Consider the following 17,785-nt stretch of genomic DNA (forward strand, 5'->3'; position numbering starts at 1 on the left):
AAGTTAGCTGGCAGACATTGTACTAATCCCCTTATGTCACTACAGAGCATTTAATCGTGCACATTAACATGATTCGTACTCACCAACAGTGCCACCAATCATGATTCCCAGGTGGTCCAAGAGATCTTGCTCCCTGGTGATGAGGTCAGCCCACCGGGGCTTCAGCTGGTGGTCACTCCTCTGGCTGGCATACACACGCTGCAGGTGATGCAGCACCTTTCCCCACCGGATTCTGCGCGCCTCTGGATACCCCTGTATCACCCTGCCTTGATCATGAGTGGCAAGAAATGGCACACAAGCCATATGAACCCCCCCAACTCCTCTTCACCCATCCTGCCAAGACGTGGCCTACCAGAAATACTTGAGAAGTGAAAGGGAATAGAGGTAAAAGAAATAGAAAGTGGAAAAAGGGGAAAGTAGGGGTACATGAAAAGTAAACTTAACCACTAAAAGAGCCCAACTATCCCCAAACTACCACTACCCACAACAGACTCCCACAAATAACAAAAACACAAAATAAATGGACAAATGTAGACAAAACACAGTAGTACAGTATACAGCAACAATATTTATTTCACAAATGGACTTTACAGATAGCACACAGGACAAAAAAGCACAAAATCTCAGGACAACACTCTCTACACAGCCACACAGTCTAGAAGGATCATAGACTGCAAAGTGAAAGTGAAAGTACACCCACTGTACATGATCTGTAAACAGGATATCCTATTACATCACTTCCTGTATGAAAAGTCCCACCTTTTTCGTGTTATGCAAAAAATTTTGTCTACCAAAACTGTATTTGCGTCTTTTTTTGGACGCACAGAAGTGAAAATTAGCCCGCATCCACATAATAGTACATGGCCTCTACAAATATCTGGATGCGGGCTAAATTTCACTCCTGTGCGTCAAAATAAATGACGCAAATACAGTTTTGGTAGACAAAAAATGACGCATAACGCTAGGAACGTCAAAATTTCAGTGCATTAACTGGTTTTGGGCAAATTTTCTTGTTTTTTTGTTATGTTACATTTAGGACACATCAGAGATAGGCTGATTGAAGACACTATGGTGTTGATGGTGTATGTTCACATATGTGACATCATACTGCAGCGGACCATGATCCGCTACTCCCTTCACAGAACTTTTTACGGTTGGCTGACGCAATAGTTGGTCATAAGTGTGGCCTACAGGTATGTGTTGCAGAAATTGTGCATGTTTGCCATAAGGAGAGGATAGCAATGTGACGCACATATGTACAACACCTAAATGCCTTTGGCTCAAAGTGTGTGCTTTGGCAACTAATGTATTTGTTGACCAAGTGTGTGTGTATCACATGAAGCATATTTGTACATATGCTTGTATGAATGTGATGTCCATGTGTCCAATCCTTAGATGCAAGTCACTGTGAAAATGAGAGAGGGCATGTGTTAGTCATACATGTAACAACACCCGTAAAGTGGACTTCCAAGATTTAGGGTCACGTAGACACCACATGTGAAATAGCATGCACCAGATGGATGGCAGACGCTTGTTCATGTCAATGGTCCACATTTTCTACATCCTATGTCCTAGAGTATTGGTAAGAGCTTCCTAGGCACTAGTTGGTGAATCCCACAGTGAGTCATACACATGCATTGAGGAAGTGGGTACCATGTTGTTTGCACAGACAGACAAGGGTGAATCTCAAATGTATGATGACACCACAGTTGAGGCCATAGAAGTGAGCCCCAACTATCAAGTGGCTGTGGTGGACCAGCATACAAGACAGCACGTGTCCACATATTTCCAGTGATCAACTGCACATAGGTGTCTTGTTCATGTGTGTGGTCCAATGATGATCCTGTTTATTGTTTGGGGTGTAATTTGTCACAGTTCGGTCCAGGACTCATCATGAGTCAGTGGCAGCTATTCCTGTATCTACTGAGTATCCTTGGTTGATCAATGTGAGTAAAGTGGATGTGGACATGTGAACCAACATGTGGATGGTCCCACCCTGTCACTAAAGACGTGTAATGAGACAGTCAACAGGGCCGCCTTGGTGTGCTGAGTGAGATAATGTCTCAGATGTCATGTTCCAGCAGGTGTCATTACAACATTTGTACACAGGTTAGCCTCTGCAATTCCCACTGCATCTGAGAACATCATAGCCTCTATGCTGATTATTCTTGCAGCTATTCACCACACACGGCCCATCACTATGTTGTGAGCACTGTGATTCTGTGTGTGAACTGTCATGGTCCTGACATTTGTGTATTTTTCATGGACATTATCAGAGGTTGCTGGTTGTGCTGAAAGCCCTGTACCCAATCCCTGCCTACGTCCCTGGGACACTGTCACACTTTGTCATTCATGCATAAATGCAACCCAGACAAGGGATGGACCATGAATTTTGCTTTTCCAAGAGGATGTAACTCAAATGGTACAGTTAAAAGGCAGATGATGCTATACAATGTATTTGTGTATGCATTGAAGAAGCCCATGCCCAATACCCCCTGATGAATGAGAGGTTTGCTAACGCAAGTGTGGTACATATGTAGACACAGGGATACTTTAGTGTGACGCACAGACAGGTGCCAGTCAGGCTGACAGAATGCAGGGTGAATCAGGATCCAGCTACTTGACAAGTTACATAATCAGTGGTCTGACTCAGACTGTTTGGAGGACAAACTAGAGAGCTGACATGTCAAACTGTGTATGTCCTGTGTTTTTGAAGGTGACAAATGGACCCAGTGGCTGTGTTACATGGTTTATTTAGTATCAATGCTTAACGGTGTATTTGACATAATGGCAACTCCTATGCTGTTCCAGGCATCAGCAGGGGCAGTGCTTTTTGAAATGGGTGGTGTGCATGGAGGTGATAACAGGTGTGGGCTGCATCTGTTTCTCACCAGTCCTGTAGGTGAGACTTGCATTCTAAGGGCCAACAGACATTTTCACACGGGAAGCAATCTACAGGTGCTAACAGGGCTTTGAAACTAGAAGACAGTGTATAAATTGACCTGACGTCCATGCAGTCAGATGTTCTATGACAATGGCATACCATAGGAAAGGGTGTAGCACACTGGTTTGCTAATGTTGGTCTGTGTGTGTAGAGGAGGGAATATCAGGGTACACGTCTTAGTATTCCAGGGACCTCTTCCGACAGGTGGGTTTTGACCAGGTGCATGGGTGTGTCAGGAGTTAGGAAATGGGCCGACGTGTACATGGAATGTCATGTGTGCAATGCTGCTCATATGTGTGGCACTTGTGCTGTCTATGTCCTGCTTCTATGGGACTCTGGTCACAGATAGTCCTTGCAAATATTGGATGCAGTTGGGCTTACTGCTGTCAAGGGTCTGGTCAGGCATTCCTGTTACTGATGCCAAAGCACATTGACTGCCTCATGTATGAGGCTTGTTTTCCCCTTATTGAGTGATGGTGGTGGCCTTCAAAGGAGAAATTTACATGATATATGTCATTAACAGTGTGTGTGTATGTGACCATTGTATGTTAGGCATCACATTAGCTCTGGGGTGTTCAGTGTCCTACTCAGTATATCAGCAATGCTCCATGAGGCAACACTCTTATTCTGATAAGTAGAGATGAAGGTGTGCAAAAATGAATTGCTAGACCATTATATGTTGATTATAATAGGTGTTTATTTAAATTACTTAACTAAAGTGGTGAAGGTGATCATATTCAAAAGAAATTGTTGACAATCTGTTGCCACCTGCGTATACAAGCGGCCGTGTTCTGTAGTTCCCCCTCATGTTGCAGGCCAGCATCCTCCTCTTCCTCTTCAGGCATGTGTGGCTCTGGTTCCAGGAGGGGACTGTTCCTTTTGATGCAAATGTTGAGCAGTATTGCACATGTTAGGATGATCCTACAGACCATCTCCGGGAAATATAGGAGGCTACCACCAGTGATGTCGAGGCACCGGAACCTTGACTTGAGGATGCCAAAGGTCCTCTCGACAATGCTGCGTGTTCTCCTATCTGCATCGTTGTAGGCACGCTCTGCAGCAGTACTTGGGTTGCCAAATGGCGTCATAATCCATGGCTGGATGCCATACCCCTGATCAGCTGCAAGAGAAAATGATTGGGATCATGTTGATGTAGCTGGCCCTATTGAAATGACCTTTCATGGCAGTAGTTGTCTTGTGTTGTCTGTGACTCTTTTGTGTAATAATGTAGCATCCTAGGATTGTAGGATGTACCATCTGCATTGTGTTGTTTCCTTGGCTGAACGAGTGTTTGTCTGCTAACCGTTTGTCAGCAGTATGTTTTGGGATTTGCAGTACAGTGTGCCCTCCCTAGCATTGTGACTTGTGATACAGGTGTCCGTGTGTCTTCACTGGGGGTGAGATGATAGTTCCATACACAGTTAAAATTGACAGTGTTGTTAACACGTTCATATCAATGTACCCTGGACATCCCATACCTTTAGACTTAGGCAATGGATTAATGTAAAGGTCATTGGGACACTTACATTTTGCAATGTGACATTTGAGCAACCCACTCCACACGTTGTGATCTTTGACGTCTTAACATTAAGCTGTACAGTAATTTCCAATGTGTGACAGGTTCAATGGTGACCTAAGAAACATGGCTAGCAATGTCACGACCTCAGTATGTTCCTGTTCACATGTTGCTGTTGTGGTGTATGTGTTGTGTGTCCTAGAGGGTTGCTGTGCAGTGTGTATATGAGTAGGTTTTTGTACTTACCAACAAGTAGTCCATTGCCATACCGTCCATCCTGGAAGTGTTGATTGATGGTGCAGTGACGGAAGATGAATGAGTCATGTACACTCCCAGGATATTTAGCCACGATGTTGGTGATCAATCCCTGGTGATCGACTATGGCCTGCATGTTGATGGAATGTGTGTGCTTCCTGTTGCGGTAGAGGTGTTCAGTTGCAGCAGGTGGCACAAGGCGTACATGTGTGCAGTCGATTGCACCAAGGACGCGTGGGAAGCCACTGATAAGGTAGAACCCCTGTTTTGTTCCCTGCTGCTTCTGCAGTGTGTTAGGGAAGCAGATATGGTGGGGTGTCAGTCCAATGACGGCATCCAGTACTTTGGGCAAAAAGGCGGAGAATGATGGTTGTGATATTCCGCCAACCAGGGCACCAGTTGTTTGGAAAGAGCCACTTGCCAGCATATGAAGTACAGCAAGCAGCTTGGTTTCTGTTGAGATGGTGCGGGGTGTCAGCAAAGTGGGGGCCAACTGTGGTTCAATGTTGCGCAGCAGCTGCTGAATGGCCTGCCAGTTCAACCGGTACCTCTGGATGATGTCATGTTCCCTGAGGCCCTGAAGGGTGGTTCTGGGGCGGAATATCCTAACCTGCCTTCTGCGCTGCCTTTGGGGTCCCTGCTGGTGTTGTTGTAGCTGCTGTTGTTGCTGCTGGGCTCTGCGTCTGCGTGCACGCTAGATTAGAATCACCTCATGGCTCCCTGTTGCTGCTCTGCTGTTTGTTCTGTGTGTTCTGATTAAATACAGGTGTGTTTGCCCCATTTTAGCGCCTGCCCTGACCCAGGCGTTAATTTTTGACGCAAATTGGGCTGTGCGCCATTTTCCGGCTCCGCCTCCCGGGCGTGTGTCATTTTTGCCCGAAAGCATAAATACGACGAACGGCCGTTTAAGCCATTTTTTGGACGGGAACGCCTACCTTGCATATCATTACCGCAAGCGGGTTGCCGCATCCCAAAAATTACGCACACAGCGGAATTTTGTCGTCCACGGGCTCGGGCGTCAAAGTTTAAATACAGGGCAACGTTTGCGCTGAATGTGCGTCAACATTTTTGACGCACAATCGGCGCAGACGGAGTATAAATATGCCCCATAGTCTTCACAGAGGACACAGTGGTCTCCTTCTCCGGCAACGCATCATCTATCATCCGTCCGGCTGCACTGCTTTTCTTTTTCCCACTCTCGAATGAGAGCTTAGCCTATCTCTGTTCAGTCTTCCCTACCTTCCCACAGTCGACCAACCAGGTACCAGAAGGGCACCAACGCACCACACTAGCAGCCAGCCGTCCAGCGAAGGGCCACCAAAAAACAAACGGCTCCGTTAGGAGACCTCCCCCGCAGGGCTCCCCACCTCAGGACAAGGAGGGTGGAAGGGGAGGATGCGGCGGGCCCCAGAGCCGGGCCAGCCGCCGGCACAGCACAGCCAGGCACAGTGCAGACATCAGCTCAGTACCACCAGAGTCAGCGGCAATCCCTAGGAGCGCGGGGGCCCCTCGACCTGCACAGCAACACCAGCGTTCTCACAGATTAGCAGTGCTGGGATCCCAGGGGGACAGAAGAAGTATCAGCCCAAAAAGAAAAAAAGAGGAGGGATGTAGAATAAGTAAAGCACCCCCCATATGCCTCACAGGGCCTTTCCAGCTCGGGGGAGGGGTGGCGATAAATACCCCCGGGCGCCGGCCCTCCAATGGATAATGGAAGGAGGCCCCCAGCCACAGTTGTCCAGCCGCCGATCGGGCCCCGCAGGGGCAACAACGCAGCACCCTCGTACAGAAGATGGCAGAGAACTGCCTATCGCAGGAGGGGGGGAAACTCGATTCAGCCACAGAAGGGCCCAGCAGAAGCCATAAAATGCAGCGCCGGCCGCCGGGACAGCAAACCTCACCGCCTGCCTCAGCTCCTCGAGAACAAGGAGCAAGGCTGATATCACTGGCTAGATATGCTCTCCGCTGCTCCTTCTCTGGCGGCCCATGACCAGGGAGCCGGCTGGAATGGCAAAGGCCTGTGCGCTTCGCGCGCAACAGCTAGGCCTCAGCGCAAGGCTAATGGCAGGATCACCTCTCCCACGCCCATCCAGGAAGGAAACACCGACCAGCAGCCTCCCCGAGTCCTCCGATGCCGTCTCAGGCGGTAAAGGCAGGGCGGGAGGCTGCCTAACAGGAGAAATACCGAGTTCTTGGTCCCCCGCCGGCAGAGCCTCAGGGTGTGGCGGTCATCTTGCAGGACGGCCAAGCCACGCACCCCCTAACAGTATGTTTCCTTTTTTAAAAGAAAAAGCCCAGACTTTACAATAATTTGAGTGCTGTTGTTGTGTGCTAGCAAATTGAGATTACTAGCCACACCACCTTCCTAGACAAGGCCTTGGACTGCCCTGCCTTGCAACCAAATAGAGGCAAGTGCTACAATAGGGTACTTGGTTCCCAGTAAAAATATGATTGCAGACTTATTACTTGCACAAAGGGCCAGCTTTAGCGTTGGTGGTGCCCTGTGTGACAGTCTTTTTTTTGGCACCTCCACACCCCATGACCACTTCTTCAGATCCCTCACTACCACCCGGCAAATGTGCCACTCATCTCACCATAGCCCCCCTTTCACATACATTCATTTGTTTTAAAGCGCTTGTAAAGGCTGGTTTTACTAATCCACTCAGCTATCCACACAATATATCATTCTGTTCTTTGCAGCAAGCACATTAACCCTTTACACTACTTTATGGAGAGTCAAAGTTGCTGCTAGACTAAACTCCCATCTCTCCGTAGCAGGAACATTAACCACAAGAGGTATCTTGATATTTTAATTGTTTCCTGCAGGCTGGACGCACAAGAAACTTTGCAGCAGGTGCTTTCAAATCGCAAGTTTCGTAAGTGATTGCTAAACACAGCGCCCCCTGAGGTCAGCAGCTGTTGCGGCCGCACCGCTCTCACCATCCTAAAGCCGGCCCTGCTTGCACAGTCCTTACATCCTTTGCAATAACATTTTCGTACACTATACCTAAATCCTCTGCCTAACTCTGAGGTTTGCTTCAAGTAGTCCTACTACACTTTCAACTAGCTGAAAAAAATAACCCTTATCCTTGCTGTGGTTATGTCCAGACTAAATTACTGCAAAAGCCACAGTCCGCAGAACAAGGCTGCTCATCTTTTGTTTGTTCTAAACTGCTACATTCACAATACCCCAGCACTAATATTTCTTCATTGTCTCACCATTTAAGAAAGATCAATATTCAAAACTGTAAACTTAGGCCCACATTTATACTTTTTTATCACTGCATTAGTGTCATTTTTTACGCAAAAGCAGTGCAAACTTACAAAATACAATTATATTTTGTACATTTGTGCCGCTTTTGCGTTAAAAAAATGACGCAAATGCGGCGCTAAAAAAGTATAAATCTGGGCCTCAGTTCATAGGGCCCCCTACACCTCTCACCATATTATCTCTCTAAATTGTTCATACTCTCCAATTAGAAATTAATGATCTGCCAGTCAACACCTTCTCTCTGCAGATTTCAACATGAAACTCAATGAAAGAGCACTCCAGTTTGAGGATGCCTGTCTGTAGGACTCCCTCCAAGCCCACCTCAGACTGAAAAATATTCTCTTAGCTGGTTTGTCTAGGGCTACGATGAAGTGTGCACCGGTGGCCTGTGCTTTTTCCTGACATGCTGAGTGTCTGTCAGGTTGAGCAAAGGTCAGCCTGTCAGACAATCTTCTGGTTTGGGTCGTGCAGCCAGGTGCTGTACATGCGCAAAATGTGCAGGCACCTGGCTTCCTGAGATTAATTTTGCCAGGCTGAAGATATCACTGCCCTGTGGGCCTGACCTCCTCAGCCCAACACGGAGCTTGGTCATCCTCCCCCTTATGAAAGTGGCGAGCATCACTGATAATCTTGGACCTGGGCACTTCAGTTTAAGTCCTGAAGTGCCCAGGGCTGTGTCCATCAGTGATACCTCACCACAAAGTGGGGTGGGATCAGCAGACTCACTGACCTCCTCCCACTCTATGATAAGTAAGGGACTGCCACCTCCTCTTATTGGCTAACTCATAATAAGGTCAGCCAATGAGAGGAGGTGGCAGTCCCAGTCTTAAGGAACCATCAAGGCTTCCCTCAGAGATCACTGCTGTGACTCAGTAAGTATTATTTGTTTTAATGTTTGGTGTGTGTATGCATGTGTGTATTTATAAATGTATGTATAATTGTGAGTGTGTGCTGTGAATGGGTAGGTCAAAACTGGAATTCCATACACTTCTGACATGTGATCCACCCCTGTGCCCCTTTAGAGACAACAGTGTGTTTGCCATGAAATGTGTATATACCATTGCAGGTGAAACCTAAAAATAACGCTCTTAAATCCCTGTTTACATTCTGTTTCATCCCTGCCAAGCTTCCCAGGTCCATGTGTGCTGTTCAGCTCCAGACCACTTTATTCTTTGAATTCTGGGACTTGTAGCCTTGCCTATTCCATTATAAAATGGGACTACAAGGAAAAAACGTGGCCTGGAGCTGTACATCACCATGGACCTGGGAAATTTGCCAGCTATGTATCACTGATATAATGACTAAAGCAGGATCACAGAAGTATGGTAAGTTTATGTTTGCTGGGCTTGCAGTCAGCCAAAAAGGCAAGTGACTAGATCAACTTAAAATATTAGAAATTCCTTTGATTTGATGCTGAGGAACGCCATTCTATCCTTGTGAACAATTCAATGCAAATACCACAACCCTCGCCACTGTGGTCATAACATTCAACTGTAATGCACTCAGTGATCGAAGTGGGCGGAATCATTGGAAATGACGTCCCCAATCTTTGTTAATTTTACACTAAGTTCCCATACTTCTTGTTCCCTCGCCCCCATATTTGTAGACCGTACCCGTTTGCCCTCATCAGCGTTCCCATACTTTGTTTATGCACGTTAACCTGTGATTCATTGAAAAAGACTATGAAGATAATGAAAACTATGGATAAAACTGAAAATAGAGGGCCTCATTTACAAGCCCTTTGCGCCACAGCTGCATCATTTTTAGGTCAAGCGCGCAAGCACCTTGACCTGTTGTAAGTATTGTGGGCTTTTAACCACGCCCACTACACGTCCATCACACACACACGTTCGTGGGCTTGCCTTTCAAAAATCTTTGTTATCGTTGGTAGAAGCTTTATGTTTGTCCCTCCTTGGGGTGGTTTTGTTACCACCTTGCAGACAGCCCCTGTTACATGGATAATTGCACGACTGCCGATATGTTTGACTGTGGTTAAACTTCTTTTTCTTTTTGTGTCTCTTCTTCGCGCTCATGGCGGCCGTGGCACTTTGAATCGGCTCACTTATGTCAACTGTTTTACTTTTCATTTTCAATTTAAGTTGCAAGAAAAGTCCAGTTAAAAATTGACAACGCTTATAGCTCTAACTCGAGCAAACGCGAGACCCATTACATTGCAAATGTTTGTTTTTGATGAAGCTGTGGCACTAACACTGCACTACACTGCTCGATATTTACAAACTGATGCACTGGGTCGAATGCATCAGTTTGTAAAGCCCTGCGTCACATTATACCTACGTCAGGTATAATGTATGCAGAGTAGGTGTTCCCACGGGAAAAGCCATGCAGAACTGACACAGGGAAATTGACATTTCACTGCATCATTCTGTAACGTCACTGCATCAAAATGTTACCGTCTGCTCAGAGCAGGCATAAAATTGATGCTACTCCAACAATGCATGAGTTTAGTGCCAACAGATGTATCAGAATTTGTAACGCATCTGTGAAAACATGCGCCATGGAGCTCTGTATTGTAAAAACAGAGCATCCATGACGTCATTATGGAATGTGCGGGAAGCGCAAGAAATCTGATGCACTGAGGGCAATGCATCAGATGCTTGTTAATGAGGCTCAGAATGTTGAAAAGGCGAGTTAAAAAAATAGTCAGCGCTTGCACATTAAAATTCTAAAATAACATTAAGAAAACCATGCTGCATGCACAGCATGTGAGCTAATGTGAAGACTATAAAAACAAAAAAAACAAAAAAAAACACTGCCTCAACTGCAATCTCAACTAAAAATAAATGTTTAGAAAATCCAAGTATCATACTCCTAAAGTAGAAAAATAAATTTGCATTTCAATTGTGTTAGAAAAGCGAATTAAGTGAGCTCGTTTAAGTATTCGGAGCTCTGCAGCATTATTATAATATTCAAGAAATACGTCTCATGATATGAAAACATCTGCTTATTATTGCTTGCAATAACATGTCACTCCCAGTGTCACAAATCAGGCATTGAAATATCTAACATAAACACACTAAAACACAGAAATGTCACACACAAGCCAGCTGTAAACTTGGCAGCTATGAAAAGCACCAGGCGCAGTAAATCAGGGGAAAACAGGGGGAAGGGAAATTTCTAACTAAACCTTGTTCCTCTTCGAGGGCTGTAATTACATTTCGAAATAAAGCTATTTATTTCCTACAACTGCTATAAATAGAAGAGAAAGAGACATGCCCCAGGTGTAAAAAGACTTCATTTCACAACGGGGCTTTTTTAACTGTCGAGTTTGAACTTGTTAAGTGCTGAGTGTTGATTCTGAGGTTTTTAGGCCCATATTTAAGAAAAAATGGTGCATCAGCTATGATGCAACACTTTTCCTGCACAGCCTACAGGCACGTAACAACACCATGGTTGCACTGTATTTATAATACGTGCACCATGGAAGTAGTTAGTACAATAGTGTGATTTTTGACTACATTGTGGCAAAGGGCAAGGGGGCCCTTAAGTTTCCAAGGGTGTGTTATTTTAACATCTGCTCTGAGCAGGAGTTAAAGTTAAAAATGACTCCAAAAATGGCACAGTGAGATTTGTTAAATGTCACTATACCATTTTTGTGGGCCTCCTAGAGCCGGAACGCCCCTTGCATACATTGTGCCTTGCGCAGGCATAATGATGCTGCAAGGGGTTACAAAATGGCACAATGCAAGCATTGCGCCACTTTGTAAATATGGCGTGGCAGAAAAGACACTTTAGCTCCTCCGTAGCGTAAAAAAATAAAGACACTATGGCGGTGCTAAGGTGACACCAAGGGGTCTTAAATATGCCCCTAAGTGTTGAGCGTCCGAGCTGTTGAAATTGCAGGTACATTATATGATATTAGTATGGTTTTATGTGGCTGCCTTCTGAGGGCCGAGGATCTACAGCTTTATTTTATCAGTAGGGATTTTCACATCGAGGGACGCGTCCTCTGCGGGGCCTGAGAATGAATGAAAGGTACTTTCTGTGAACAGCGACCTTTTCATGTGATCTCCTTTGCCACCTTCTGTTGACCAAAGTCCTGCATCGAGATAATGCTGGATTTGTTTTCACATCCGCCTGATTATGGAATATCGGACTTATGCTAGGGGTTATGGAATGTTTACCATGCACTGATTGTAAGCCGGTGTATGTGAATCATGCGTCCTTCTAAGGACCTCTGATGCCTGATCCACATTCTCTCCTTCACTCCAACCAGGGAAGGAGTCATGGGTACAGGTGACTGGCGAGGGAGGATTTGGGGGATTCAGGATGAGGAGTTGTAAGTTGGGATAAGAGTAGTGGTCATTAGGCCTGGGTCCTTTTGAAGGGGAGGTTAGGGAAGGCAAGAGAAGGAAGAGCAAAAGGGGAGAGGGACATACTGAGACCGACATGGTGATGGTGGGAATAATCCACAGGCCATACACCTAAACATATGTTATCGCCAGGTCTTCATCTCACGACGTTTCCACCTGGTCACCTATCCCGATCAGATGACACAACTATATCTGGGATACGAGCCCTGCACCACCGTCCCTACACAATCACTGCAACCCCTATAACCATATACTGTGTAAAAAGGATAGCAGCTCTTCAGGAACTTGCCCGCCAAATCATGCCTACAACCTCATTAAGAAAGCGATGGGTGAACCACCAATGTATGACATGGTAGATTCCAATCAAGCATTCCATGCGCTAGTTAAAACTGCCTGAAATGGGCTAAAAGACACAATCTCCATAGCAGTGGTTATTTTGTCTTTCTTATTTCTAGTCTCAGCTCACAAGAGTTCTGGGTGGTATGCCTATGTAGTCCTTTTTTATGCCAGTGGGTACCGGTACTGTGGGTTTTCTGTATCCATAGCCAGTGGCCACATTTAGGCCTACTTGTGTATCTGTAGCTTTTCCCAGTTTTTGGCTTTGAAACTCTTGTCCACCCAAGTGGCGTAAGCCATTCGCTCAATGTCCACAGTTTGTTCCAGATCACTGACAGAACATTGGAAACACAAATATTGTATGGACAGAATACTGTGTCAAAAATGTTGAGGTCCAAATATCGGGAAGGAATGTGCAAATAGGTAAGTATAGATTTACTATTCTCCACATCTACGTACCTTGAATAAATACACATTAGAAGTCAAGGATTAGCATAGAAAGCAATAGAAAACAGTAAAATAATAGAAAATAATAAAGACCCTAAGGGGAGACCAGATCATATACTAATTAAGTGGAATGCGAAAGGCAGTTCTCCACCCAAGGAAGTGGAATCTGTTGAGGGGAGTTGGAGGAACTAGGAACTCCAAAAGGTAAGTACCAGGGTGCCCCCAGCCGACCAGGAGAGAAGAGGTAAGTACCTGTTTTTATCATCAAGGTACATATATGTGGAGTTATACATAGTAAAACTTGACTTACCCATAGAAACCTACCTTCACAATATTTTTGTCCTTGATATTTTTGGCACGCTATTCTGTCCCATGATATTTTGTTTATGATATTTTGTCTAAATACCATTTTACCACCAGTCTGATCTTCTGTACTAATGATTCCAGCCCCCCTACCAATGAGGCTACAATTAAATCTAGGAAACTCCTACCTACTTAGGTGACTGAATAACTCATTCTTTTTTTGTGGTAGCTGTGTTGGGTCCCTACCCACAAACACGAAGAGAGAGACCAACATCCCCCTGCGAGTTGTGCAGTGTTTTCTTCATAACTGCAACTCGTATTCCCACCGACAAAAGTGTTAGAGTTAGTGGTTTTAGGCCAGCTACCAAGAAAACACAGCTGTTGTGTAATGAGATTTATCTTATGATCTTACCTAGGTCAGACATCACATTATTAGTTCCTTTGAGATAGGATATTACATGAAATGAAATCATATCTGTGATGCCATTTTTAGGTTGAAGGTCATATAATGCTATTTCAGCTGTTGTTATCAGTATGCTAGTATGGTACTGAAACCTTTAAAGTGCTATCTTTTTCTAGTGCATGTTGGCCAATATGTGAATGGGAAGATGCAAGACCTTTTTTGATGATGGACACCACCCGAGGAAACTAGAACCTGGGATTAAGTTTCCTTTTTCATGCCACAGATTAATAGAACTGTTAAAGCTTTTTTCAATACATGCAAAATGTGAAAATGTTGTGTGAAAATTGTTTTTGGAATACTTTAGTTTTAATGATGCATAGAGTCATAACCAATGAACTGATTAAGTTGCACCTGAAACAAATTACATAGGCCATGTAGAAGTCAGGATAATGCTATGAAAAGTTGTCACATTTTGTGTGGTACACCATTATTTTTTTGAAATAATGCTGTTTCATGTGTTCTGTTTAATTTCTCCAGCTCAATTTCCCTAGCAATCAGTGTCCGCTGCAAAGCCATCTCTTCTTTTGCTCCGTGGAGAATTAAACAGATGACGTCAACGAATTAGTGTTGTACAATATCTTGAAGGATAGCATGTATTGTGAATGAGGCTTCCATGATGTACCCAAAGTATCATTTTCAAGGACTTCAACTGGAAGTGCTGCTGAAGACATGTTAGTTCTATAAGCCATTGTTCAGGAACTGTTTCATTTATATTATGCGTCTCCGGAGTGCAGTGCTGAGAAAGCAGAGAAAGGTTTCTCTTGCTTTAAGAAATGGGTTAGTGCTTAAATCATTGTGAAGTTTTTAATTATTATAGTGTTTTTCCTGATTTGCCAAATGCAACCCCAACTATGATCATATCGTGCTAAATTAGCAGAATCTGTTAATAGCGTGTGTGATTTTTGTTAAAAAGCCTTTGGAAATTTGGGCCCATATTTATACTTTTTTAGCGCTGCATTTGCGTCATTTTTTTTACGCAAAAGCGGCGCAAACTTGCAAAATACAATTGTATTTTGTAAGTTAGCACCGTTTTTGCGCCAAAAAGTGGCGCAAATGCAGCGCTAAAAAAGTATAAATATGGGCCTTTGTGTTTTGGGGAGCGTCTTACTCTTTTCCTCACAGACCAGGGATTTTGTCATTGACATTTTTGGTGATTACTGTGCCATTTCCTTGTGGATTTGACATGCTGTCAGTGCTCTTAAACATAATCTAGGCAAGTGTCAGACTCAGTAACTAGGGTTTTATGATTGTCCTCTATTTTCTGTACTGCCTTTATGGAAAATGTATGCTTATTCTCCTTTGTACTGCCTTTTTGACTGTTCTGCAATAAAAATCCTCTTTGCTCGTTTTTGACCTAAAACTCAGCCCTTTATGTGTCTAATATTTTATTTTCATTCAACTCTGCTAAATTGTGTTTTCCCTGATGAGTAGCACAGCCTCTAACTGCTAGATCAATTGAAGATTCTGGAGTTTAGTTACTTCGGTAAATATTCAGGCAATCGAATATTGGATTTCAGATTATGATCAATTGAAGATTCTGGAGCTGAGTTACAATGGTAAATATTGGGGTGATCCAAAATTGGAGTTCAGATGATTGTTGGGTTTTGGCTGCCACAGATATTTCACCCATTGTAGCAATGTAGCAGACTACCGCAGCGCGTGTATCCGTTCACTTCAGATAGTGCCAGTGACACCAACATTATGCACCACTGGAGGAGCGTATTCTGGAACAGGGTTAGCTAAATTATGCATCAAGAAAAGGCAGATTATATGGCAGAATGTGGCACATTGACCGGTGAAACAATATCACTATTTTGTCATTTTAACACACACTTATACAGTGTTGGTAAAGGTTGAACATCATTATTACCAGTTTAATGCTTAAGAACTCAATTACCAACTGAAAGGTAACCAGTTAATTTTTGCAAATGGTCTGCCGCTGCGCTGCACTATGTATGTTACTCTTTTTTATAACTTTAGATCCTTTTGAGTGAGAAATATTTTTGTGGAAATCTGCAGTTTGTGCAACAGATGCTGGTTTACGTTGAAGGTTGCGGTAAATTCATAATTATGCACACAAAATCAACTGAATCACCCTATCTTCAGCAGCAAGGCTGGACTAGAAACCAGAATCAGCCCTGGTAAAGACAAGTCCTAAACTAAAGGTAGCGTAACTAAATGGTAATGGGGGCTTTCAAGGTTGGGTCAGGTCAGCCCATCCAGTTCTGATGACAGCTCACTAGCCTAAAGCCTACTGGGAGAATGCCAGGGTGCCTGCATGGGCATTAGGACCTCTCCACTGCCTCTGGATATCGCTCACTCAAGATTATGTTTTAACTTAATAAATTGGGGGTCTCCAACCTAAGTCAGAATGTCAGTATCTCTGGGGTTTCCAATCATGTTGTGGATCATGTGTCAACAACATACATTCCACTCTGGTAAACAGTACGCTCTGGAAAAGCAACAATAATTAGGCCCACATGATCTGTTTGAATAAGAACCCTCAAAGTCAATATATACAAAGGTCTACATACTTTGTCTGACAAATAACAACAGAGTCTATTTACTACACGTTTTGTAGGAACATGACTAAAGTAGCAGGACTGAACATAACTGAACATGGCCACTACAAATAAAATATGACAGACTGGAACTTATGTTTGTGACCCCCAAATAGGAGTGCGCTCCCTTCTAATTGCCCAGACACAGGGGTGGACACATTCTTTGGGGCACTTGCAGGTTTGTTGAGTGGCTGATTTCTGGGTGAATTGTATCACAATAGGTGGCGTGAGCAGCTGGGTATCAGTGGGTTCTTGGATGTTGGGCTGAATGATACTAGGCTTGAACAGGCATTGGGTAAACCAACACTAAAACAACAAGCTTGCAAGCAACACTGACATGAGAGGACCAACCCACTCAGCTGCGACAACGCCTGGTGTTCTTCCAGGTACTATTAAGATATTTGAAGTTGTATTGGTAACTGGCTTGTGGCCAAAATCCATATTGCATGGTTGCATGGTGCTAGTCACGCTTGTATCTGAGGGCAGGGGCAGATTGCATAATCCATTTTGTTATGGAATAGAGTGGAAATAAGCATGTCTTGTGTTGTCCTGAGGCACCATTTAGAGAGCTACTAAATTGGTGCCAGAATGCACAAACCTAAATCTGGATCCAACACGCTCAATGAAGGTGTTCTGCACTTCTCCAAATCCGCAACCAACCATACACAACAGCAACAAATTGGTTGACCATAGACGAGGGAATAGCATAATAGGATCAGAGAGAAGATGAAGACACTAAATATTGCCACTCTGAAATCTACTGGGTAAAAGTGGAAAACTAAAGATAAGATTAATGTCTTTAGTATCTTGTCAATGAACCGCAGCGCCTAATACTTACCATGACAAATGATATGCCTTCAGAAAAACTCCATGAGTCATATTCACTGTGTTTGGTGGACTCTGACAATCCTGGAACTGGAAAATAAATAAGATCTGTGTAATGAATGTCTTACGAGTCTTAGCATTATCTGACTCCTGTCTCAAATAAAGATAACTACCTTCTGTTTTAAGAGAACATGTGATCTAGTCTGAAAATATACTTAAGGTTGTTTTCTGAAACTGTAATATAACAAACATTCAGCAGACTGCTCTGGTTTCAACTGACTCCAAATAATCACTTTGCAGTTCTCATATCACTACTTCATAAAGAGCCATCTACTGAATGATATCACAATACATCTGAAACCCTTGCTGACATATTCAAAGAAAGCAATATTCTAGAATGCCTATTGTTGGTGACTGTTAGAGATGCTGAACTGAATCAAGAAACATGTTTTTCTTTACACGTTTTGGCCTCTGTACACATAATATACCTGTCATAAGTAAAGTATCAACATACTTTAAAGATATGAGGATCT

At 43.9% G+C, this 17,785-nt stretch overlaps 1 long non-coding RNA gene across 1 annotated transcript in view; it reads right to left on the reverse strand.

Annotated features, from left to right (window-relative positions):
* Nucleotides 1-17,785, reverse strand: part of LOC138303822 (uncharacterized) — an 80,957-nt gene that overhangs the window by 61,685 nt on the left and 1,487 nt on the right. Inside the window, exon 2 of the long non-coding RNA XR_011205453.1 lies at nucleotides 17,266-17,342. This is a non-coding gene — a long non-coding RNA (uncharacterized lncRNA). The remainder of the gene's footprint in view (nucleotides 1-17,265; nucleotides 17,343-17,785) is intronic.

The sequence above is a fragment of the Pleurodeles waltl genome, chromosome 7 (assembly GCF_031143425.1).
Source record: "Pleurodeles waltl isolate 20211129_DDA chromosome 7, aPleWal1.hap1.20221129, whole genome shotgun sequence".
Lineage (NCBI taxonomy): Eukaryota > Metazoa > Chordata > Amphibia > Caudata > Salamandridae > Pleurodeles > Pleurodeles waltl.